The sequence below is a fragment of the Sorex araneus genome, chromosome 1 (assembly GCF_027595985.1).
Source record: "Sorex araneus isolate mSorAra2 chromosome 1, mSorAra2.pri, whole genome shotgun sequence".
NCBI classification, from domain to species: Eukaryota; Metazoa; Chordata; class Mammalia; order Eulipotyphla; family Soricidae; genus Sorex; species Sorex araneus.
The window spans coordinates 45,223,397-45,250,748 of record NC_073302.1 but is presented as its reverse complement, the minus strand read 5'-3'; the positions used below and the strand labels follow the sequence as shown (position 1 = coordinate 45,250,748).

Genomic DNA, 27,352 nt, shown 5'->3' with positions numbered 1-27,352 from the left:
TTATGCAAAAGAGTGATATGATCAGATTTATATTTTGGGAAGATTAATCTTTCTGCAGCACAAAATATAGACTCACAGGCGAGAGATGGATGCTACTGCATTAACTCAAACCAAGAGTGAAACTGATCTCAGTCAGGGGCATGGTTCAACAGATAGCCAGCCTGCCTCATAATACCTCTTAAACCTATCAATTCTTTAGTTATAGATTGGTTAGGGGAGAGGAAGAAGCAAAGATACTTTTTAGCCTTTTATCTATTGCATAGAATCTGACACCATTCAGTCATATGACAAATTTAAAAGTACTAACAGGACAAGCAATTCCTAGTTCTCTTAAGTGTCTGGAACAGGGCCGAGATGTCTGATTTTCTTGAGCAAATTAATGATACTCCATTCCTCAAAAATAATATTTTTAATTTTTTTCATATTTTTATAGGGTAGGGATAATTATTGGTGATTGTGTTTAAAGGAAGGTTTCATTATATATCCAGTAGTTTTTATTTTGTTTTTGAGATACATTTGGCTTTACTCAGGGTTTATTCCTACTATGTGCTAAGGGATTACTCCTGGTGGTCCTCATGGAACCATATAATGGGTGCCAAGAATAAAACTAGGGTCAACTATTTGCAAGGTAGATGCCTAAACCTCTGGGCTGTCTCTCTGGCTTCAACACTTTTAATTTGGAATTGATGGTAAAAAAGAAAAAGTTACCTTTATACATATCACTGGAGAGAACTGCATTTTGGGACAAAGTTTATCTCATCTACATACTTCCCATTAGATAAAAAGATAACTGGTATCCTATTTCTGACTGATTTCAAAAACTGTTTAGGGAAAGGTTATTTATTAATGGGCTGGAGCGATAGCACAGCAGGTAGGGTGTTTGCCTTGCATGCAGCAGACCCAGGTTCAATTCCTCCGCCCCTCTCAGAGAGCCTGGCAAACTACTGAGAGTATCTCACCCGCACAGCAGACCCTGTCAAGCTACCTGAGGCATATTCAATATGCCATAAACAGTAACAAGTCTTACATTGGAGATGTTACTGGTGCCTGCTCGAACAAATCAATGAGCAACGGCATGCCAGTGATACAGTGATATTTATTAATTGTGTTTTGAATGTATATTACATGGAATTGACAACATCTAATTCAGTGATGATTGCAACTTACTAAGAAAAAGAGGTCAACTAAGATTGTACCTAGCAGTAGTACCTAACAATTTTTTTTTTCTGAAAAATTGATTAGTTTGGTCCCAATCAAAGTAAAGAAGCTTTACAAAGAAGGATGGATGGCTGCTTAGCAAGGAGGCAGCTGGCAAGATGACTTCAAATGTGGAACGCCTCTCCCATTCTACCACTGCCTTTCTAACCAATCATTTGGGCTACGTTTCATCAAAGTTCATTGATGTAGTTTAGGAACTGCGTAGGAACACTTTGTTTTATTATTCTCATCACAGAGATTTCTCAGTTTTCGTCTAGAAGGACAAACTGCTGACTCCATTTAGCTCTCACTGTCAGCAGAAGCCTTATAATCAAAGTGTTCTTATAATATCCGACTGTGACCAAGGTTTGACAAGATGAACTCCATTTCATTAAGAATAAAGGAGGAAAGTAAAATCTGTAGGGAGCTGACTTGGGCCTTTCTGTTAGTTCTGATCAAAGAGACTCTCAGTCACAATGATTAGTACCTTTTTAAATTTAGCGTATGAAATTGGGTATTTTCATACTTTTGTATATCGCGTATTTATTTTACAGCTCATTCTATTACTGAAAGAAAAACCCTGAGAAACAACAGGGAGTGGACTTAAGGAAGCAATCAGGAAAATATAGAACTAGCAGAAAGGCTAGACAGACTTACCCGGGTTAAAGTTTGCATTTGATATAGACATTTCTTTAAAAATAAAAATACCCTAAGATCCAGCAATACCACTCCAAAACATTTATCCCCAAACAAGGAAATACATTCAAAAAGAGATCTGCATCCATAAAATCACAGAAGTGTTATTCACAAGAGCCAAAACATCATATCCTCTTCCATGCCCATCGTTAAATGACTTGGTAAAGAAGCTATGGCATATTTATTTAGAGGAATATTACTCTGCTTTTAAAAGATAAAATTGCGCCTTTTAGGATGAAATAGATATTATGCTACATCAAACAAGGAAATGAAAAACATTTGTCAGGTATTCTCAAAAATCTGTGGAAGATAAATAACTAAAGTAAATTAGATCACTAAAGACAACAAAACTAACTTCAAGATTCATGAAAAATTATGACGTTACCCTGATGCATTTGCTAGTGAGTATTACATGTGTAGACAGTATTTAACTTGACCCTTGAAATTCTGTGGTATTAAAAATAAATAACAAATAAATTTTTAAAACTTCTGTATTTGACATCTGTAAGTTGTGAGCTGAGAGACAGGTATTGCTGATAATGTCTGTGAGCCTCATTATCTCTTGTATTAAGTTATGACAACAAAGTAAATTAGATACAAGGATGGCCTATGTAAGAGGTTCGGCACAAACATGATAGCTGTCATTATAATGCTTTGTGGGGTAATGGTTTAATTTATTGAAATAGTAGTTGTCAGGAAAGAGAGTGTGCCAAATAAAACATGGATTTACTTTAAGGACGATGAGGAGGACCCTGGAGGAGATCCTCAAAATGATGATACAAAAATAAGGAGAAATAGTAAGATTTGTAGAATGGAGATTTTTCAACTAGACATCATCTGAAAGATTACAAAAATGGAAAAAATAATGATGGCTATAGATTGTTTAAAAGAATAACAGTTGTTTTGATGGATGATAAGGTAATGATATGTAATTTGTCCGGGAAATTCTTTGATTGATTTAGTTTTCTGGCAACTGAATAAGGCACAAAACGATGATAAAATGCACACTGACAACTTCATGAGTATGCTTTGGAAGTTAAGATATAGGTTCTTGTTCACTTATGTTTTAAAGCGCTATAAAGAGGAAGACTACTCTTCTGGTCTCAAGTACCCTGATCATTAAATGAGATATTTGATCTCATGTCACTTGGTGATATGGGTGGGGATGGTAAACCGTTCAGTGCCCAAGGCAGACTCCTGGCTCCGCCCTCAAGGATTACTCCTGGTGATGCTGGGGACATGCACACAGTACCCAGGTCAGCTGCGTGTAAGGCAAATCCCTTACACACTGCGCCATCTCTCTAGACTTTGGTCTCATGTGTCTTAAGTCTAATTTTCAATGAGCCTAAAAGATTTACATGAGAAGAACTGCATGATGGAGTTCAAATAAGAATTATAAATAATTCTGAGAATTTTTTATGGCTGTTAGTAATTTTATGGCTCTTCCCTGCTTATTCTACATGGACATATATTGATCTTTCTAAAATTTTATATTTTTATATTTGAGAAAGTTTTCAGAAAACAAAATTTGTTACTTCTTTACTCCTATTAATGGTACCATTAATTATTAAGCCCCATAATCTCTCAGTAACATTATTTATAAAGGACCTAAGACTTCTGCTGTATTGTTTCATGTTTATTATCTTCATTTGGCATAGCAAAACTTCAGTTAGGTAAACCCTCCCAGTTCAGAATGATAACAATACAATAGTAAATTACCACTTACAAAAGAGACTATAAAGATAACATTTGTTCTCTAGATTTTCTGGTAGCTGTCAGACAGAAATCATTATATATATACATATATATAATATATATACACACACCATAGTGGAAGTTCTTACCTACAGTGGAAGATTATGAAATAATCCACAAGTCCTGCTAGAGTATTTATTTTTTATTTTTTTTTATTTTATTGAATCACCATGAGAGTTATAAGCTTTCATGTTTGGGTTACAATCTCACAATGAACAAACATCCATCCCTCCACCAGTGCACATTCCCCACCACCAATATCCCTGGCATACCCCCCCCTTTCCCACCCTCCCTCTGCCTCTAAGGCAGACAATAGTCCCCATATTCTCTCTCTACTTTTGGGCATTATAGCTTGCAACACAGACACTGAGAAGTCATCATGTTTGGTCCATTATCTACTTTCGGCATGCATCTCCCATCCCAACTGTTCCTCCAGCCATCATTTTCTTAGTGATCCCTTCTCTATTCCATCTGCCTTTCCCCTTCTGCTCATGAAGCAGTCTTCCAGCTATGGGGCAATCCCCCTGGCCATTGTATCTACTGTCCTTGGGTGTCAGTCTCATGTGATGCTACCCCACACTCCACAAATGAGTGCAGTCCCTCTATGTCTGTCCCTCTCTTTCTGACTCATTTCACTTAACATGATACTCTCCATATTTACCCATTTATAAGCAAATTTCATGACTTCATCTCTCCTAACAGCTGCATAGTATTCCATTGTGTAGATGTACCAGAGTTTCTTTAACCAGTCATCTGTTTTAGGGCACTCGGGTTTTTTCCATATTTTGGCTATTGTGAACAGTGCTGCAATGAATATAAGTTTCTGCACTTCAAAAGAAACAGTGACCAAAATACAGAAAGAGCCCACAGAATGGGAAAGAATATTTACCCAATACCCATCTGATAAGGGATTAATATCCAAGATATACAAGATACTTGTGGAACTGTATGAGAAAAAAACCTCCAACCCCATCAAAAAATGGGGAGAAGAAATGAACAGAAGTTTCCTCAAAAAAGAAATACAAATGGCCAAAAGGCACATGAAAAAATGCTCCACATCACTAGTCATCAGGGAGATGCAAATCAAAACAACAATGAGATATCATCTCACACCACAGAGACTGGCACACATTCAAAAGAACAAAAGCAACCAATGCCGGCGTGGATGTGGGGAAAAGGGACACTGCTTCACTGTTGGTGGGAATGCTGACTGGTCAAGCCTTTCTGGCAAACAAGATGGACAGTCCTTCAAAAACTAGAAGTTGAGCTTCCATATGACCCCGCAATACCACTTCTGGGAATATATCCCAAGGATTCAAAAGAGCACAGTAGTATTTATTTCTTGACCCCAGGAGAAGAAAAAACACCCCTTGTACTTGTTTAGTCATTTGCCTATGGCTATATATACCTTAGTAATGAAGTCCATATTTCTGTGCAATATTTTTACTTGAAGGAAGAACATTTAACTTTTAGCCTTTACTTCTTCCACTATTTCTCATTCATTATCACTGAAGTATAATTCGTTTCAGATAACTACTACTATTTTAAGATGGATTTATATAGCAATGCTCACTTTTAAATATAAGAAAATATATAATTTTTTCATCTTTCCTCTGGGCTTTCTTTAGCATTTTTCTTCACACTTTTAACTCAGCTTTCTGCTGGACTGCATCTATGTCAAAACATGAGTTCATTTGTATTAAAGGGAGAAGAAAACAATTAGCAAAGCTTGTCCTAAGTCATTAATTAATAGTTGCTATTTAATCTTTCCTGCAACTGGAGAGCCCTGTGTTTTTAGATTTATTTATAATGTCTTTGAAATGCAAATTATTTGCTCTTCTCCTACAATTCTGAGTCTCCTTTCGGCCTTTACAGAAATACTTGGACAAATAGAATGTGTCTATTCTACTAATTTTTTTAAAGATGAAAGTGGTTTTTGTCCCATTTTGAGATACATCATTTTGAAATTAATATTGTTAAAGGGTAGAGGGCTAGGATTCCTCTGACCTCACAAGTATGAGATGAGATGCTTCAAATCTCTAAGGCAGTATAAAGAAAAGGCTGAGAACATAGGGATGAAACAGTGAAAATGTGTTTTAATATTTTGATTCTCAGTTTATTTACAACTAAAAATAACATGCTTGTGGCTGGAGCCATAGTATAGGAGGCAGGGCACTTGCCTTGCATGTGTCCAATCTGGGTTTGATCCCAGGCCCACATATGGTCCCCTGAGACTGCCAGGAGTCACTCCTGAGTAAATCCAAGAGTAAATCCTGAGCACTGCTGGGTGTGGCCGCAAAACCAAATAAATATATGTAACACATTTTGATGTGTGACAATTTCACTGGTTGAGGTGATATCTCACTTGATTTTGTTTGCATTTCCACGATGAGTAAGATGTTGAGGAGCATTTTTTCATATTCCCCTTGGCCAGCTGTATGTTTCCTGTGAGGAAGTGTCTGTTCACTTCTTTCCAGTTTTGATGGGATTATTTTCTTTTTAATTGTTAAGTTTTGCCGGAGTTTTCTATATCTTAGCCCTTTATTAGATATGTTTGAGTGAATATTTTCTTTCAGTCAGTAAGGTGTCTTTTTAATCTAAGTCATTTCTTCTGCAGTACAGAAACTTAAAGCCTTTTACTTTTGTTTGGCTAAGGGCAGTGAATGTACCTTTTGAACCATGTAGACTCCTACTTAGGTTTTTCTCAATGTAGTTTATGGATTTGATATAATATTGAGATTTTTGATCAAATTTGAACTAATTTTTGCATATTTTGTGAGATAGAGATCCAAATAGAAGTCATCAGTCTTGGTGGGACTAACAGAACCTCCATTCATGATTGGTTGGGATGTCACTTGGTTCTTCAACTCTGTGGAATAAACTATATAGAAACTTCTCCAAAAACTTAAGAATTGAGGGTCGATATGCTCAGCAGTTTTCTCCTTGGGATCCACTCAGAGTCCAAAACTGCTATTTTGGGAAGGCATTAGCACTCCTATGTGAACTGTAGCACTACTCACAGTAAACAAGACTTAGAAACAACCTAAGTGCCCATGAACTGATGGTGTGATATATATGATTTAATATTTCTTAACTGTAAGAAAAGATGAAATCATGCAGTTTGCTGCTATGTGGATTAAAGTGGCAAAGTGACATCATCCTAGGTGAAGTCAGCAAAGGAGAGGGACAAACACAGAATGCTCTCTGTCTCTTATGTGAAATATAATGAAACATAGTGAAGGAATAACAAATGTTCAATGGTAACAGATGCGTAAAGTTAACCTACATAACTGAGTATACCATGGGAATGAGATTGCAAGATATTGGTGAAGGGATGCTAAAGCTTTACTATTAATACTACCATAAATGAGAATACCTGAATAAAAAACAAAAAACAAAACAATAATGGTATAAGAAAAATTAAAAACAGCTTGATTTAAAAAGTGAGCATAAGTGATCTATCCTAAAAGATCACTGGGATAACAAAACTAAATCTATACACTTTTTTACATGTGAATACTATTTGAAATATTTCTATTAATATCTCTAGAGGTAAATAATTCTTTTATTTCAAAGAATTAGTAAAATATTTTCTAATATAGTCATTTTTGATGATATAATCAATCCAGTGACCTTGGATTAGTCTATTGAAGTAGAGACTAACATTTGTCATCTGTTAAGTATATCATACTATTTATGATTAAACTAACGTAATCAAAATCCTGAAGCTCCATTTGTTCTCAATGGAATGAACATCTCTGAATGCAGCAGCTTTGTGTACCTGGGTCGAGAAATCAACATGAGGAACCACTTGGTGCCAGAACTGCGCAGGAGAAAGAGAGCAGCGTGGAATGCATTCAAGAGCTCCAAAGAAGTGGTTAAGAGAATGAAGAACCACCAGGTCTGGGCACATCTTTTCGATTCCACCATTCTTCCTGCACTAACATATGCCTCAGAGACCTGGGCCCTATGCAAACAGGATGAGAATGTTATTAGGGTATCCCAAAGAGGAATCGAAAGAGCTATGCTGGGAATATCATGTCTCACTCAAGTGAGAGAAGGAATCCGGAGTTCTGACCTCCGTTGGCTGTCAAAAATCAGGGATGCTGTCTTGTTTGCCAAGGCATCAAAAATCAGATGGGCCGGTCATGTAATGCGATTCAGAGATGACCGCTGGACTAGAGCTGTTACCGGCTGGATTCCACAGGATGTCAAAAAACCTCGTGGCCGCCCACCAACTAGATGGTCATATTTCTTCGTCAAATCCCTGAATGAACGATTTGAGATTCTTCCTGTTCCTGGAGCAAGCAAATATCATTGGGCTGCACTAGCACGCGACAGGGACAAATGGAGATGTTACTGGCGCCTGCTCAAACAAATTGAAAATCAACGGGACTACAAGTGATACAAGTGAATCAAAACCTAGAGGAATAAGACTCCAGCTAATAGTTTATTTAAATCGCTCTGAAGATAGATTTATGAAAAGTTATCAATGTGTTTCTCACTTTAAAGTGAAGCAAAGATTGGTACCTACCCAGTTTTTAAGGTCCACGCAAGCCAATCTCTAACAAGTGTGTGTTCACAGACCTCTACTACTTCATATTGTTAAACTTGACTGTAGGGAATAAGATCAAGTGAAAAACAATTATGTTAAGTACTTTTCCTGAATTTTATCTATTATTGGAAGAACGGATTCTGAATGTAATTATTGATGAACGTAGATTTTTCTCTGGATAATTCTCGGTTAGTTAGGGCTAAACGCATAAAGACATTTTAGCTTTGTTGATACTATTTAGAAAGAGAGCCATCTTAAATTCTACCCGAAACATTCAAAGTCAACACATTTAAATTTATATTAGCTCATGTAGCAAATAAACCCTGAAATCTCAGTGGGTTTAAACTAGCAGTTCATTAATTCTGCTCCATGGAGGTTATGCCAAACTTGCCTGTGTGTTTTGCAGATCTTTAAAGTCCTTTTTATTATATATGGAGAAAAAGAGAGTAATGCACGAGATTTTCATGAACCAGTTCTGATAATAGTACTCATAATTTCTGCTCATAGTTCGTTAGCTAGAATTTAGTCATGTGGACAAACCAATCTGTGACTGAGAACTCTAATTTTGCTAGATGCCTGTGAGGAAGAAAAAATAGATTTGGAAGAAATATTTAGCCATTCTCTACCAAAATAAAGGTCAATTGTTACTAGGTGTCAGTATAACGTATTTAGATATGCTTAAACTTCAATTACTTGTTTATAAATTATTCAAAAAAGGATTAGTAATCTGTCAGTTATCTAAAATATCAATGATACAAGTTCACATGAAATTGTCTTTTCCCCACACTTAAACGAAAATAATCATATATTGTAATACAGAGTTTCAACTTTGGTGATGATTGATGTAAGTACTTTTGTCAGATAGAGAATTGCATCTAAAATTCCCACTTAAACACCTAATCTTGCTTTATATTATGTCATTATTAGTTTTCTGGGTTATAGAATTTTAACATTTCCTGGCTACTTTATAGGTGAGAAAATAGATAAAAAATCATTTTTGAAAACCTATTTAGAAAACAAACTGATTCAATACGGAGTAACTCTTTATATCCCCACATAGTCATAATATATCTTTGCTTCTAATTTTAGCAAATATTTAAAGGTATTTTGCTTTATTTTAGGAACTTATGCATATCAACTAATTATTTGGATCTCTTCAAAGAAACTGGGAAACTATCTCAAAGAAAGTATACTCAGTTCAATAAAAACATACTAGATAACTTTTTTTTGGAGCGAGGTACAACTAGAAGTGCTCAGGGGTCACTCCTCGAAGACTCTATGGGATGGTCACTCTAGCCCCTCCCCCAACTTCTTTGTTTTTTGACCACACCCGAAAGTGCTCAGGGCTTATTCTTAGTGGCACTCAGGGAACCATATCAGATGCCCAGTATCAGTTTTGGGTTGTCCAGGTAGAAGGCAAGTGCCCTCGCCACTGTACTATTTCTCTGGCTTCCAATAGTGAATTTCTTGTACTCAATTCAATACCATTTATCCAGAATTGAATTATTACAATATATAGTCCTAGACAATTCAATATATATCATTTGGTGGGGGATGGGCCTGTGGTGCTAGAGGTCAAACCCAGGTCTCCAGCATGCAAAGTCTGCACACTATCCCTTTAAATTATTTCCTGCCTCCCTGGAGGAATAATTACATATAAATTTATTCCCTTATTGGTACTATTACTCATGAAATAAAATCATGGTTATATTCAAAACTTAATAAATTGGAAAATTCTTACATGAAATTTTAAAGTAAAAATCTAGCAGACAATGATATGTCTTTAGTAAGGGAAATACTCTCTATACATAAGATGAAAGACCATAAGAAAACATACAAAAGTGTTAAGATTAGAATAGCCATTTTTATAGCATAATATCTGTTCTACTTTTTGTTTTGTCCTGTGGACACACCAGGTTATGCTCCGGGGATCACAGGGGATGCTGAGGATTAAGCCCGGGTCAGCTACATGCACAGGAAGTGACCTACCCTCTGTACTCAGTCTCTCTCTGGCTTCTGTTCTGTTTTTTTTTTCTTAAAATGTTATCATCATGCATTTTATTACACTAGAATGAAATTACAGAAAAACCAAAATGTATAATGAGAGACTTTGAAATTCAATTACATTAAACCTCTGTTCTAATGGATAATTACACAGACATGACCTGTTCTTTCATCAGTTATTTAATCAGTGCTATTACAAAATTAGTGCAGAATATAAGTCCCTTTTTAATTTGTTATATATTTCCACCGTGACTATTACAAAAGTGATTCACCCTATGTTTTATATATGCACGTTTTACCTGTTCAATTTGAATTTATGCTTATGATATGTGTGGGCATTGAAATAGCATTTCTAAACTGTGAATACTACAAACACAACCATAGTATAAGTGAATGAAAGGGTTCAAGAAATAGAAGATAAAAAGGGGACTACTCATAAATCCCAGTATGTATAATCTTTGCAGTAACTATTTTCCTATATGAACCTGTTTTTATTGCAATTTTGTGTCCTTAGAGAAAAGTGGACAGTATACCATGCACAAAGTGGTTACCTCTTATTTATGATTGACATGGTGGCACAATGTTTATCAAGAAATAATGTCAGTCCTTTCTTACAACTGTCATTTTTCTTGAATCTTTTGTTCACTTAGGAATTTTTAATGGATGTTGAAATAAGCCCATTAAAAATTAAATGCCTTCAGAGTAAAATTTTGCATATTTTTCATTAAAATAAATTAAAATATACAAACATTTAAAATACATGCAATATTGGTGTTTGTATATATGTATATGCACACAGTATGAAAATAAAATTTCTTATCGTTAAGTATTATAGAGGCATTTAAATTTAGTTTGCTCTTCATTATAATCAAAAGACTCACAGCAAAAAGAAAGAAATTAGTTTTCAAAATAATCCAGTATTACAATATATTTTGTATCTCTTAAGAACAGATTATTACATTAGGATGCCTCTCATACTTGGGGAAATTCATTAAAAGTATGTAGCACTGTATCACTGTCATCCCATTGCTCATCGATTGGCTCGAGTAGACACCAGTAACATCTCCATTGTGAGACTAGTTGTTACTATTTGTGGCATATCGAATACACGACGGGTAGCTTGCCAGGCTCTGCCATGTGGGTGGGATACTCTCGTTAGCTTGTCAGGCTCTCCAAGAGGGACGGAGGAATTGAACCCGGATGGGCCATGTGCAAGGCAAGCGCCCTACCCGCTGTGCTATCTCTCCAACCTTATTAAAAGTATAGGCAATAGATTTTCACTTTTGATATTTCATTTACGTGAATTCTACAAGAATAATGAGACAGGAAGTGTGAGGTTTTTAGAAACAAATATCTGACAACAGCAGGAATGGGAGTTATATTAAAGCCTTCTTCTCTCAACATCTCCCACTTCTCTTTTGTGCTCTTTGCTTCCAGTGCAATTTTGGGTCTTATTTTAATCTTAATGCTTGGCACCAATTACCACAGAAGTATTAATATTCTATCTTTGAAGTTATTTCTATGAGGGAACAGATAAGTCAATTTATTTCTTTCTCTTTTAGTCGAAAGTACAGATACCAATATGTTAATACACAGATTAATATATTGTAATACTGGATTATTTTGAAAACTAATTTCTTTCTTTTTGCTGTGAGTCTTTTGATTACAATGAAGAGCAAACTAAATTTAAGTGCCTCTATAATACTTAACAGTAAGAAATTTTATTCTCATACTGTATACATATACATGTATACACATACACTAATATTGCATGTATTTCAAATGTTTGTATATTTTAATTTATTTTAATGAAAAATATGCAAAATTTTGTGGCGTTACCTATATGTATTATTGGAGATAATATATATGCACAACTATGTACACATAAACATACTAGAGAAGTCTATATATTTGTCATAATTTGTCATTTGTATCTTTCGAACAGGCTGGAGCAATAGCACAGCAGTAGGGTGTTTGCCTTTCATGCGGCCGACCCATGTTCAATTCCTCCGCCTCTCTGAGAGCCTGGCAGGCTACCAAGAGTATCGAGCCCGCATGGCAGAGCCTGGCAAGCTACCCGTGGCATATACGATATGCCTAAAACAGTAACAATAAGTCTCACAACGAGAGACGTTACTGGTGCCTGCTCGACCAAATCAATGAGTAACGGGGTGACAGTGACAGTGATCTTTTGAACATATGTAGAATGATAGGGAATCATTATCTTAAATTGTATGTTTACCTTCATGTAATTCATATACTAATTATCTTCATCTGGATAAGTCATCTTGAATAAAAGCTAAAATAAGTCATAGTAAATTTAGTTTTCACAACTAAATATAAGGTAAAAATAGATGAACTATGAATAAATTCAGAGTGTGAATAATAAAAGATGAAATTTAGCAATTCTGTCTTGTTTTATGGAAACCAATGTCATTTGAAGTTTTAATTCAACTACTTCAGGTTTACAATTCATAAGCATCATTCATATGAAATCCTCTCTAGAGTGTTTAGGAATAGGCAAAATCTTATCTGGAAAGTGAACTAAGAAAATTATATATGTATTTTTGTCAATCATTATTTGATAAGAGAGCAAAGAATACTCAACAAAGAAAAGACATTATCCTCAATAAATGATGCTGCTTGGATATTTAACTTTTTATGTGTACAAAGAATAAAATTGAATCCATCCCTCACCATTCACAAAAGACTAAAACCATGAAACTCTTTGGATAAAACTTAGAAATAAAGCTGCTTGACATGGGTCTTGTTAATTCTATATGACCCTCATAGCTGAGGCAATAATAACAACAACAAAACCAGTGGACTTACATCAAACTAAAAAATTCTTTGCAACCAAAGAAACCACAGGTCAAGAATAGAATGGGGAAATATTTTCAAAATTTGTCTGACAGGATGTTAATATTCAGATTATACAAAGAACTCAATGAACAAAATGAATCAAATAACGCAACTTTAAAGTGGGCAAAGAAACTGAATAGAAATGGGAAAAACACTGATTTTAAACTTGGCCTGTTACCACCTATTGTGGGCATAAAATAAAGATAAATTCCCATTTTCTGATAGATTATTTATGGGTCAGATTATCCTCCTATGTTACATTTCAACAAAATAAAAAACCACGAGCTGCTTTATACATATTTTATTGCTAAGTATGCGAAACAATCTCCTTTGAAATAAGAATGAGTTTTCTTACTGCTTTATAGATGGGGAAACTGAGTCACCAGATTAATTGCATAGATCCAAGGTGATGCAGCCAAAAATGGGAGTTAAGCTATGGACTTGCTGACTAACTAGCCCTAATTCACTAATTAAAAAAAAAGTAAGAAAAAGAAGCGGAATAGGTAATTAAGGCTTACCTATTACTTATCTATTACCTATTACTTAGGCTTACCTAAGGCTTAGGCATATTGGGGCAACTAGATCAGGGTCATTCAGACAGTCAGTGGCAGAGCTCCGATTCTACCCAGGCCTGCCAAGGACTCCACAGATTAGCTGAGCTTTCCCTCAGCTTTGTTGTACTGAAACAAACAGCAATCTCAGAAGGCATTTGATAGCTTTATGTTGAACTGAGCTTGCATATTCTCTGAATGTCAGTATTCATGGTGAGGGAGGTACGTTTCTGCCTGCCGTGATGGTCTGGGTTTCTACAGAGTGAACATAGAACACACTGTCAAAATGACTATTCCTTTGGAGAGGTGGGCACTCTTCGTAATACAGCTGGGCAGCACCAGAAAAGTGCAGATTATTCTTTGTGAAGGAGGAAGCACGGCCACTATCCCTAAGCGTGCATATCTCCTCCTGATGTACATAGTCTGTTGTTTCCCTTGCATTCAGTATTTCTGTTATAACTTTTCTTCTCCTGGGTGCTGCTCTTAAAACAAATTGAGTATTTTCAATGCAAAGCTAAAGAAAAGCATATTGCTTTGATCTAGATTAATCTAGTTTTAGGAAAAACTTGTCTGAATGCAAGAGGTCTTTGGGCTAGAATTGAGCAAATTCTCCTGCCTTTTCAGGGCTATGCTATCATTATAGCTGAAAGACTATAACAGTACGAAGTTTCCACTCTAGCCCTGAGGGAATAATATTGATTTTTGTGTTCATTTTTGCTATGGGGAGACGGATACTTAGGAAATCTATTAACTCCTAAGGAACTATGCTGCCTTTCTCAGTTTTTGTTCTGAACTTCAAGAACTTTTTGTACTGAGAACTATACTCTTTCCATATCAATAGTGTTAGAACTGGGTAGTTGATTTTATGTTCAAAGTCTTGTAATCAACAGAAATTATAAATGAATAAGAGGTTTAATTTATGCCATGGAAACTGATAATAGTAAAAGTAGACACCATAGAAAGGTAATAGGAAAATTTAAACAATCACTTTAGTTCATTACATGGTATTTTGCAACTGGCAATAAGTTTTAAACATGTCATACAAATTCAGAGGGCTTCAATTTATTAATCTTAAGGATAATATATATCAGTCATGTATTGAAATTTTCCAAGGAGCTGAAGCACATAAATTAGTTAGGATAAAGGTTGTATAAATTTATTACAAAGTTTATATTAAACTTATAATTAAACTTATATTAAACTTACATAATTTTATTTATATTAAAATATTCACGAATCACGAATCACGAAAATCCCATTAATCACCAATTTCTCGGGCGGGCTCAGTAACATCTCATTTCGTCCTTTCCCTGAGATCTTAGAAGTCTATCTTGACTCAGCCCTCCCAACGATGTCGCACTGGGGGCTCTTTCAGGGTCAGGTGAATGAGATCCAGCTTGTTACTGGATTTAGCATATGAATATACCATGGGAAGCTTGCAAGGCTGTCCCATGTGGGCAGGAAACTCTCAGAAGATTGCCAGTTTCTCCAAGAGAGAGAAGTAGGCTACAAGATATCTTTATGGCTGCACGCTTCTGAGAGCTTGCTTTTAAGTCTCTCTCTGGATGTTGGCTATTGATGGTATTACACACGCCTTGTTTCCTCTGGCAGTACCTTCATGCATGAGGCCTGTCCAAACATGTGGAGAGGGGCCTCCAGCATGGCTGCAGCTAGGTTCCGGTGGTCTTTGGCTGCTGGAAGCTCTGCTCGGGGTGGGGAGGGAAGCTGGAGCCCATCCCCTCTGAGGGGCCCCGGGGAAGACAGCCAGGCATGCGGGCAAGAGACTCTCTGCCATTAAAATTAATAATATTCAATTAAAATATTATAAAGTTTATATTTCAAGCTGGGACTAATCATGCTGGACAAGAACTGAGTGTTGGGGCTGGAGCGATAGCACAGCAGGTAGGGCGTTCGCCTTACATGCAGCGAACCCGGGTTTAATTCCCAGCATCCCATATGGTCCCACAAGCACCACCAGGAGTAGCTCCTGAGTGCAGAGCCAGGAGTAACCCCTGTGCATCTCTGGGTGTGACCCAAAAAGCAAAAAACAAACAAACAAACAAACAAACAAACAGAAAAGAACTGAGTGTTAAAAGTAGGTAAAGGAATATGCTTGATAACCTTTCAGTATCAATATTGCAAACCACAATGCCTGAAAGCGTGGAGAGGGAGAGAGGGAGAGAAGGAGAGAGAGGGGGAGAGAGAGGAACAGAGAGGGACAGAGAGGGAGAGAAAGGGAGAGAGAGGGAGCATGAGGGAGAGAGAGGGAGAGAGAGAAGAAGAAAATCACCTGCGATTGAGGCAGGGGGTGGTGGGTGGGAAGTGATGGATGGGAACCTAGGGACACTGGTGCTGGGAAATGTACACTAGTGGAGGACGGGTGTTAGAATACTATAGGACTTAAACCCAATCATGAATTGCTTTGTAATGGTCTATCTCACAATGATTCAATGAAAAAGTTAAAAATAAATTAAGAAGATTATTATAATTATAGTATAAAACTATCTTCCATATTGCCAATATAAAATGTCACAACACAATTCCTTTTACTACTCTATCCATTTCCTTTTTTGGTCTTACTTATATATTTTCTTACTTCATCTCCTTTATCTCTTAAGCAAATAATTGTACTCAAAGCATTAGACAATAGACCTCTGGGGAATGATTTCAGTGATCATATCACTTGCAACTAACAGTTAACAAATGTATAGACTAATGACAACATTTTCTTTTAGAGAACAAGTTTCTCTGTAGCAAATAGGCACATGATTATTGGATAAAATGTTCTTCAAATTAGCTTTATTTCTTAAAATAAATAAAACATAACTTATAGTTGATGCTCTTATTCTCCTTAAATGTAAGATAATACACTTATTTTTGTTTATATTTGTTTATATACTGTCTTATGATACTCTCCCTACTATTTGGGGTCTTGGAATGGAACCAAAATCACAAAAGAATTTATAAAATATGAATGAAAGATATGGAGATGAAATAGAGGGGGAAATCGAGGCGTCACACTCCTCTCTCTCTTGGTTTAGGAGATGGAGAGGGCATCTAAGGATTTATTGTATGAAATTGATTTTTCAGTACATTTTAGCATCAGCAGCTGGGTTCTGGTAATTAAATGCTGATTGCTGTGTAAAGAAGTGAAAAATAGATGTTAATTAGATAAAATTGTCTGAAAAGAACAGCAACATTTGAGAAACCTGGGGCATAAGACTCTGAAAGTGTGTTCAATGAGGGAAAGTTTCTCCTCCATATTTCAATCCTCTTCTCAAATACCTCTCAAACAATCCTCCTACTAATTGTCAAACCACTTCTACCTGTGTGAACAGGTAACTATTCCATAGAACAAAATGTAGGGCAACACTGACCTGCATGCACAGTGATCAAAGCATGAGCTGAACTTGATTACTACCGCTACTGACAGCAACCCTAGTCTTTTTACACTTAATAAAAGGCTTTACTGTCTTTTTCATACAAGGAGAAACTCCTGAAATAGTGCATATGGGGTTGTATTGAGGCTTATGGCAGGAGTCAAAAATTGTTTTTTTTTTTCAACCTGAAACCGTGTTCATTAATTTTCCCACTCAGCTTATTCCCTTCTATCAGCAGCACAAAATACACAACACCCAAGAATCACAAGTGGTAGTTTAAAGCACTGAGTTCTCTTGGTAAATTTTAGTTTGTCAAAGAATTGTTTGGGGAGAGTGAGTGGGAAGTGTATAGTTTTTCTGTTTCACTATGTCAAGGAAGTAGTCATGAGTTCCTTTAATGTTATCTTATTTTTGTAAATTGGGATTGGCCCAGAGGTTCTTGGAGAGTCATGTGATGATAGGAATTGAACTCAGGGCCTCCGATCTTCCAGGTATGTATTATATCAGCTGAATTATCTCCCCACACTAGGTCTTACTTTTGAGTAAGTACCTGCTGATGACTGATTCAGGTGATGAATTGCAATTCTTCCCCAAAAAGAGAATAGATTAGAAAATTTATTCTAAGAAATTCACACTTCATCGGAACAGGCAGAATTCTCCCTGACATGATGATTGCTAAGACATTGGAGTTCTTCAGAATTGAAGGAAAGACATGTATCAATGACAAAGTTAAGTGTAGTAGCTGGGAAGAACTCACTGCATATGAAGACAATCACTACCTGCTTAACCCAGGTTTTCAAAGTAGATTCTGCCATCATGGAATAGTGGAAAGGGACACTGGTGTCCTCAAAATAGACCCTCATGCCATTTCTGGAATGAATATTCCTTTAAGAATAACTAAAATACATGATAGTTCATCATTTTTCTAGATTTTCATTTTATCAATGTTTAGATGAGTAACAATTGCATGTTATCTTACCTAGAACATTTACATGTCTGATGGCCCAATTCCTACAGCATTCCCAGACTTTAGGTCTACAAAATAAATACATTAAAGTAGATCTATACTTTCTCACTTCTACTCAAAAATTCAAGTGGATCCAAAGCTAAGCAAACATGATCCCATTAGAGTGATTCATTTTGCTTGTTAATATGGTCAAGCATCTACAAATTTTACATTTTTTTGCTCTTATTAGTGAAAAATCTCTTGCTACACCCATCACAACTGCTATGTTAATGTATTATTGGGACTTTGATGAAAGAGTTGTCTTTGCTGTTTCTGCACATCTGTGAGTCTACAGGTCCCAGGATACCACAGTGGGGAGTTCAGAGCGAGGCTGCCTTGAACTATAGTCCTTAAATCATCCTCTTTGATTTCCTCTCTGCTTATTCTGAAACTGAAGAAAACAGCTCCATTTTAAGATGCTTATTTATATGCATCTTATTAGGAGTCACAACAGGTTTATAGAAAAAGCTTGGGGTAGCTTTTCATGCTGGAAGAAATGGTGTTGTAGAATAATGTGGAAACAAGGAAATCACCTTCCTTTTCAGTCACTAATATGAAAGTCTTTGAAAAACATGCAATGTCATCCTTATCATGTGAGTTGCCATTACTTTGTTCATTGCTAGATAGTATTGTATATTGTATATTGTTATTCAGAGATCAACTTAACACTAAAAGTTTCTAGGGTAAATTCACTATTCAAATTAATGAACAAATTTTTGGCCATGTACTATTGAGTTTGTCAGACAGGAAGTTGGTTACTAAAACAGTGAAGGCATTTGATTTATTAAGAAGTTAAAGTTTCAACCATGACTAAGGTGAAGGAAGGTAAATTTTTCTTTGTTTTGAGACCTCACCTAGTGATGCTCAGGGTTATTTCTCAGCGATCAACGGAATGAACGTCTCCAAATGCAGCAGCTATGTGTACCTGGATCGAAAACTCAACATGACAAACAACCTGGCACCTGAACTGAGAAGGAGGAAGAGAGCAGCGTGGAATGCCTTCAAGAACATCAAAGAAGTGGTTAAGAGGGGGCTGGAGCGATAGCACAGCGGGTAGGGCATTTGCCTTGCACGTGGCCGACCTGGGTTCGATTCCCAGCATCCCATATGGTCCCCTGAGCACCGCCAGGGGTAATTCCTGAGTGCAGAGCCAGGAGTAACCCCTGGGCATCGCCAGGTGTGACCCAAAAAGAAAAAAAAAAAAGACCCGTCCCTCAGGGGGAGCTCACATTCAGAGAGAGGGAAAAAAAAAGATCCAGGAACCATAGTACAGCGGGGAGGGCATTTGCCTTACATGCAGCCAACCCGAGTTCAATCCCCGGCATCCCATAGTGTCCCACGAGAACCACCAGGAGTAATTCCTGAGGGCAGAGCCAGAGGAACCCCTAAGCATTGCTAGGTGTGACCCAAAACAGAAAAAAAAAAGAAGTGGTTAAGAGGATGAAGAACCTCCAGCTCCAGTCACATCTTTTCGACTCCACCATTCTTCCTGCACTAACATACGCTTCAGAGACCTGGACCCTACGAAAACAGGATGAGAAAGCTATTCGGGTATCCCAAAGAGGAGTCGAAAGAGCTATATTTGGAGTCTCATGTTTCACTCAAGTGAGAGAAGGAATCCGGAGTTCTGACCTCCATTGAGGATCAAAACAGATGACAGGTTAAAGAAACTTTGGTACATCTACACAATGGAATGCTAAGCAGCTGTTAGGAGAGATGAAGTCATGAAATTTGCTTAGAAATGGATACACATGAAGACTATCCTGCTAAGTGAAATGAGTCAGAAAGAGAGGGACAGATATAGAAGGACTGCACTCATTTGTGGAGTATAGAATAACATCACATGAGGCTGACACCCAATGTTAGTAGATACTAGGGCCAGGAGGATTGCCCCAAAGCTGGAACACTGCTTCATGAGCAGAGGGAGATGGAATAGAGAAGGGATCACTAAGAAAATGATGGCTGAAGGAACCAGTTAGGATGGGAGATGCATGCCAAAAGTAGATAATGGAACAAATATAATGACCTCTCCATGTCTGTGTTGCAAGCCATAAAATAGAGAGAGTAGTATGGGAAATATTGTCTGCCATGGAGGCAGGGGGAGAGTGAGAATGGGGGGTATACCCGGGATATCGGTGGTGGGGAATGGGCACTGATGGAGGGATGGGTGTTTGATCAGTGTGAGATTGTAACCCAAACATGAAAGCTCATAACTATTTCACGGTGATTCAATGAAATTTTAATAAAAGAAAAAAAAGAATCAGGGATGCTCTCTCATTTATTAAGGCATCAAAAATCAGATGGGCCGGACACGTAATGCAATTTAGAGACGACTGCTGGACTAGAGCTATTACCGACTGGATTCCACAGGACGTCAAAAGACTGCGTGGCTGCCCACCAACGAGATGGTCAGATTGCTTTGTCAAAACCCTGAACAAATGGTTTGAGGCTCTTCAGGTTCCTGGAGCGAGCAGATGCCATTGGGCTACAGTAGCACGCGACAGGGATAAGTGGAGATGTTACTGGCTCCCGCTCTATCAAATAAAAGATCAATGGGATGACAAATGATACAAGTCTACTTTATCTACTACATTAAAATTTGGGGTTGTATTTTTTGGGAGGGCTACATACAGCAGTGCTCAGAGCTTCCTCTTGGTTCTGTGCTCAGGGATCACTTCTGGCAGGCTCAGGGAACCCTATGGGGTGCTAGGGATTGAATTTGGATTAACTGTGTGCCAGGAAAACCTCCTATTTGAACTACTATTGCTCTACATTGAAATATTTGTTGTTGGAGAAGTACAAAGGATCTTAAGAAATAACTATGAAGATTTTGTCATTAAACTGAAGAATTTAGAAGAAATGAATGCAGTTACAGAACCTAAACATCTTTCAAGACTGAATCAAGAGGAAATAAAAAGGCTGAACAGTCCAAATACAAACAAGAACACTGTGACAGTAATAAAATGAATATGCTGCTCCAATAAAAGCCAGGAACAGATGGATTAGTGAATTCTATCAATTCTTTGAAGATAACTTATTGCCATTACTTCACAAGCTCTTCCAAAATGTTGAAGGAACAATAATTCTCCCAGACAGTTTTTATTGTTGTTTTGGGCAGGGCTACACCTGGTGGTGCTCAAGTGGCTCTATGCTCAGGGGTTAGTCCTGGTTGGCTCAGGTTACTTTATTGGGGGTTCCTTCTGGGATCAAACCCTGACTGAACAGATACAAAACAAACACCTCACCCACTGTTCTATCTTTCTGGCTCCCGATCTCAGATAGTTTCTCTGAGACCAGATAACTCAAATACCAAAAAGAGAAATAGAGAAATCTCACACAAAATTACTTGGACTAGAAAGATAACTTCAAAACTATAGATAACATTGTCTAACTATAGAAGTAAAAACTGGGTAGACTAGATAGAGTCTACTCTGTATAGAGTATAAAAAATAAGAGAAAAATATTGTTATTATTTTCTATCATTGTCTTATATGTGGTATTCAATTTAAAAAATGTTAGTATGTACAGTGTGGTAATATATTTTGAATATGGGTAAATTGTACGCCAAATGCATGGAGGTGATATTTTTGTAAAGCAACATTACTCTAATAAAATATTAATATTAGAATTACATAAATACTAATAAAATATATGTGCACATATTTTTTGATATCATCCAAAAATACTAAAAATGTAAGCCTAAAGTGGAAACTTTGACATCAAAAAATGATTTATTTTCAGAGTTTTCATATAATTGCCTTGATTATCATGATGGCACATAGGCAGCAACTATTTATTGCTCATGTCTACAGAGTAAACAATACCACCATGAATACTTTCTGCATGTATTACTCTTTTTATTGGTTTAGCAGAAGAAAAAGAGAGACACCCTCATATATGAATAGATGGAAGGCATAGTTTTGGCTTTTATAATTTGAAACAACATTGTGCAATATTACTGGGAAAATTATTGGGTTTTTATTTGTTTTTATCAATAACTGGAGATTGGATAAGTATAAGTCCTTTAACTTTTACATCCTTTATCTCCCTTAGTTATCAAATGGAGACATTAGTAACTATCCTACTTACATCATTAGGTTAAATTAGATTTGATTCCATTTAAAAAATATGGAGTTAATGTAAAGGGTAATTTTATCTGTCTCTGATGGAATTAGTACACAGGTATGATATTTTAATAAACGTTTGAGTTAGTTTGAAATATAAATCTAAGATACAAGCAATTCAACACAAATTTCTCGACTATTTAAAAATTGCACAAAACTAAATGTAAAATCAATAATCATATATAAGAAGATGCAGAAAAGTTTCATTGCCTGTATTTTACCCCATTCATATGTATGAAGCATGTATTTTTTTGTAGAACCTCTAACACTGTGAAATAGTTTATTGTTCCAACAACACTGGACAAATTCAAGATAAATTGTTCTACAAAGCCCTTGCCTAAAGAAAAACATTCACTTCAAATTATTATTAACTTCACACAGACTTCAGAACCTTCCCAGATATAAGAAGAAAGTGAAGATTTGAGAAAAAAATCATATAGAAAATGCTTCTCCTTTCTGACATATTGCTTGCCTCACTGCTTTTTTTTGTTGGTGTTAACATTAAAAAATATTGAATTACTATGAATTACAAAGTTATTCATGATTGAGCTTCAGGTGTAGTATGATCAAGTACCAATCCCTTCACCAGTGTTCCCTTCCCTCCATCAACATCCTCAATTTTCCTTCCTCCTTCTAGCCAGCTTCTATGGCCTTCCTAACCCCAGCAGAGTCCTTGTGAAGTTGCTTTTTTGGGGGGTCATTACAGAGTTTGTCCATGGCCGTAAAACCTACTATGTTTTATGGTGCTTAGCCTGTCCCTTTTCATTGCCAGGGCAGCTTACACCTTGTCCTGGGCCCATCCAAGTCCCTTCATCAGAGTTCTCCTTTAGGGGTGCTAGGAACTAAGGTAACTGAGGCTTAGTCGAGTAAATATGATGCCCAGGAGTAAATATTATTTGAGTTAACTAACTCCCAGTTCACAAAAGCATAGCATTAACTGTCTTCATGAGTCTATACAAAAATGCATTGCTCTTAAGTAACTATGCATAGGACATAAAGGGAAAGAGAAAAGCAATAGTTCACTTATAAATACAAAAATCCAGAGACCTGAGAAGAATCTGACTTTACAGATCACAGGATCTTATTTTCAGAGATAGGTGATTAACAGATAGGCGAAGTTAAAGATAAACACAAAGGAATGGGAGTGCCTCAGGAGCACTGTGATGGGTGTAGTCAAAGAAACCTAAACTCCTGCAGCAAGAGGAAAAGGACGAAGGAGGAGGGATGAACTAATGTTATCCTACACACAATGCACACACACATATATGCATATATATGTATATATATACTGTTAAGTGGTAATTACGAATTATTTTTTCATTAAACAGTACACATTGCTAATTTTAGTAGGCCAATAACTTGATATAAGTAAAATAGCTCCTTATATAAATTATATCCTTAGAAGTATTCTCAGAATTGTTGTTTCTAAAGGAAATATTCCAAGGCAAAGAAGATAACGTGCTCCCCCAGTTTCTTTTGCTTGTTTTTGCATCTGACCTGACTGTGCACAGGAAGTACACGTGACTCTGTGCTCAGTGATCACTACTATTGTTACTTTGGAGACCCAACTTGGCTGCATGCAAGGCAAGCACATTTCCTGCTATACTGTGTCTCCAACCTCAAGAAGATACAGTAAATGAAGCACATTACATAGTTTTTACAGGCAATATATAATTTTGGAGATTTCAGCCCTGAGTCCTGCACATCTGGGTTCCTCTGCCGGTTCCTTCATGTGTGAGGCTCATCAAAATGTGTGGAGAAGGTCCTTGAGCAGGGCTGTGGCTGGGTTCCGGAGGTCTTTGGCTGCGGGGACCCTGCTTGGGGGAGGGAAACTCAACCCACCCCCTCTGAGTGCTCTGGTGAAGAAAGCCAGGGACTGTCTCCCTTGGGGGCAAGGGACTCTGGCAGAGTCTTGCAGAGCTGAACCTTTATAGTTTATGTTATGTTTTTTCTTATAAATACATATAATAAATATACTATCTTTGTGATTGGGACTAGGCCTCTCCCGCCCAGATCCCCCATTTTCCAGTAGCTAGGCAGTCACACCCAGAAACTGCCCCTGGTGCTATGTAATCCCATCAACGGCCAACATTCAGAGACTAAATCCAAGCTTCCAGGAGCTAGTTCTCCCTCTCTGAGAACATGGCAACTACCAGAGTTTTCTACCGGCATGGGGAGAGCCTGACAAGCTCCCCATGGCGCATTCATATGCCAACACTAGTAACAATGATGGGTCTCATTCCCCTGACCCTGATAGAGCCTCCAGTGTGGCACCATTGGAAAGGACAAGTAAAAAGATTCTTCTAAAATCTCATGTCTAGGACAAATGGAGACATTACTGAGACCGCTTGAGAAAATTGCCAATCAACCAGATGATGATGATGATGATGTATACTATTAAAAAAAAATTCAAGTGGGGGAATTTGACCACAGCCATCTGTGTTCAGTGGTCACTCCTGGCAGTGCTTGGGTGTTCATATGTGGTTCTAGGGATTGAATCTGATAGCTGTATATAGATCAAGCACCTTAACCATGTACTATCTCTCTGGCACCACAGCATGATATTTCTTGCTGTGGGGATGAAGAGATAATACAGTGGGTAATACATTGTCTTGTACATGGCCATCTGGGTTTGATCTCTGGTACTGCATATGGTTCCTGAGCACTTCTAGGAGTGATCCCTGAGCAGATCTATGAGCATCACCAAAAAAAAAAATTACGAGAAATACAAAAAGAGTAACAAAAACACTTAGAGATATTAGAGATATATGTATCTGTATGTTAATTTTAGCATTATCCTTAATAGTCAAGAATTAAAGACAACCCAAGTGGTTACTGATAAGATGATTGGGTAAAGAAGACATGATATGTGTGCTTAACACATACACAATGTACACACACACACACACACACACACATGCATATATCACAGAATAATACCCAGCTATGAAGAAAGAGGAGTACATGCATTTGCAACATAGCTGGAACTAGAGAGTATTATACATTGTGAAGTCAGACAAGGAAAATATTATGATTTCTGTCATGTAGAAAAATAAAACTACATGAATAAACAAAAACAAACCCATGGGCTATAAAATCAAAAGTGGTTACCAAAACAGACAGAGATGCTGGAAAACAGAATAAAACAGGAAAATTGTATGGTAAAAGACAAAAACAAAACTTTTAGTAATGAACATAATATACTGTATATGGTTGCTGACTTATAATTCTTTACTCCTGTAACCTATATTATGCTATAAACTGTTACTCCCATATTTGTTTAATATGAAGAGAAACTTAAAATAATAGTTATAATCTGAATCAGACATTTTGCAGGATTCGTTCCTTATAATATGTTATCTATTGCTCACATCTCTATAATGGTGTTGCTGCTATTATTTTTATTGACAGATGAACCCTTATTGAATCTCAGAGTCCTGAAGTAATGGGCCTTATATTATATGAGTACCTGGTCAGGCCTTACTTGACATTGATATTCTATACACTGCATTAAATGGTTCCATATTTCTAAGCCTTTAGACAATTCAAATTGTTTTACCTCCTTTCAAAAATTGCTTCCACCTGCGTGCTCACAGAGCAGCAGTATTCCAGGTGGTGATCAGGACTGAAATCCAGGCCCCATCTATGTAAGACATGGCCTTTACCTTAAAGTTTTAAAAGATTAAGTGTGGGAAGGAGACTTATTAAATTGTCAAAAAGTGCAAATATAAATGCTGGACACTTTCTAGTTAGTTCCTGGTAATTAGATACTAGAACAGGAGTCAGCCTAGCTAGAAAAGAAATATTTTTGTGACAAGAATATAAAGTGAGCTGAACCACCCCAATAATATTTTGTGAAATATTCTGTATTGTTTTTATCCCAGTCCCAGTTTGGTCCCAAACACATAAATCTCTGTAAGAAATCCCATGAGAAATTTCTGCTATAACAAAGATTTCTTGTGGAAATTTTTTATGTGAATTGAAAAAAAAAAAAGAAAATCAGAAGTAAACACCTGAAAATTCATAAAATGCTATCTCTCAATAATTATACAGTATTCAAAGAAGTCGATTCTAAATGACTGATAAATATTGGAAAGTGTCTTCAATTTTACTCTTTCACAAAATTAAAAGAATCCTTAGAGTTACACCATAGAGACAGAGAATGGGGGAGGCTTTTTGGAGTCACTCTTAATGTTGAGGATCTGAGAGTTAATCTTCCCTGACAACTTGAAAAGCTTTGACTCCCGGAATCTTGTGTCCTCCTGGGTGACTAATTCGGTGCTCCAACAGATAAAGAACTTGAAGGGCACCCAATCTTTTTTTCTATACCTTACACTTATCTTCTCAATACAAAATTATTGTCTGCTTTTGCACTTTCCTGGGTTACCATGATCTCCATGGCTACTGGTATAAATAAAAATAAAGTATTCAGAAATGTTTCTTATAAATAATAATATTCGAGGGAGAGCTCTTAGCTGCATATCCTCAGAAGACAAGTTTTATCGGAAATAAAGGAATGTGAGTATGAAAAACAGCAGCACTCTCACGATACACTTTTTAAATATTTTACTACTGTGTTAGTGAAATATTTAAAATGATTATCTGAACTGTTCCCCTGTCACATGGGAACCAGAATATGTCACTATCCAATACAATTGTCTGACAATCTCATGCTGGCACAATGTTTTCCAGAAAACAACTCATGCCAAAGAGTGACTGCAACTGTTTTTATTTTTAATAGGAAAGAAATAGATCTCAAATAAGTGCTGAGACTAAGCATTAAGAGATGTGGCAAGCTGTGTGCCCCAGATTCTGGCTCTGCAAACAAGCCCCAGTAGACTTGGATGAAAACATCATTTTCAGTTCAGCAGTGTGTGCTTGACTACTTTTAGCTCCCTCTTTGTTGATAGTGTCTTTGGAAAGGACATCTAATAAAAGAGCTTCTCCAACCTGGCTGCACTGTGTGCATTATTTGTCTTTGTACTTCTGCTCTTGGGATGGGATGTAAGATTTAGCTGTGGCCTTGATTCCATCTTGAATTCTAAAAACTTGTCAGGTCTCTTTAGACTCGAAAGGAGGCTCTTTAGCTGAGCTGAATTCAATGTAAAAGACAGCTTGGAGGGACATTGAGCTTAAATTGGCCAAGCGGGTCCCTAACAGTGGATTTTTTTCCTGGAGTCTCTCCTGGACCAATTTACAATGATCTTTAATATAGAATCGAA

General features: G+C 36.8%; 1 protein-coding gene across 8 annotated transcripts in view; it reads right to left on the bottom strand.

The window, feature by feature from the left end:
* The window catches only part of LINGO2 (leucine rich repeat and Ig domain containing 2), a 1,273,527-nt gene that overhangs the window by 14,774 nt on the left and 1,231,401 nt on the right, over nt 1-27,352 (bottom strand). The gene's annotated exons all lie outside the window — the stretch shown is intronic.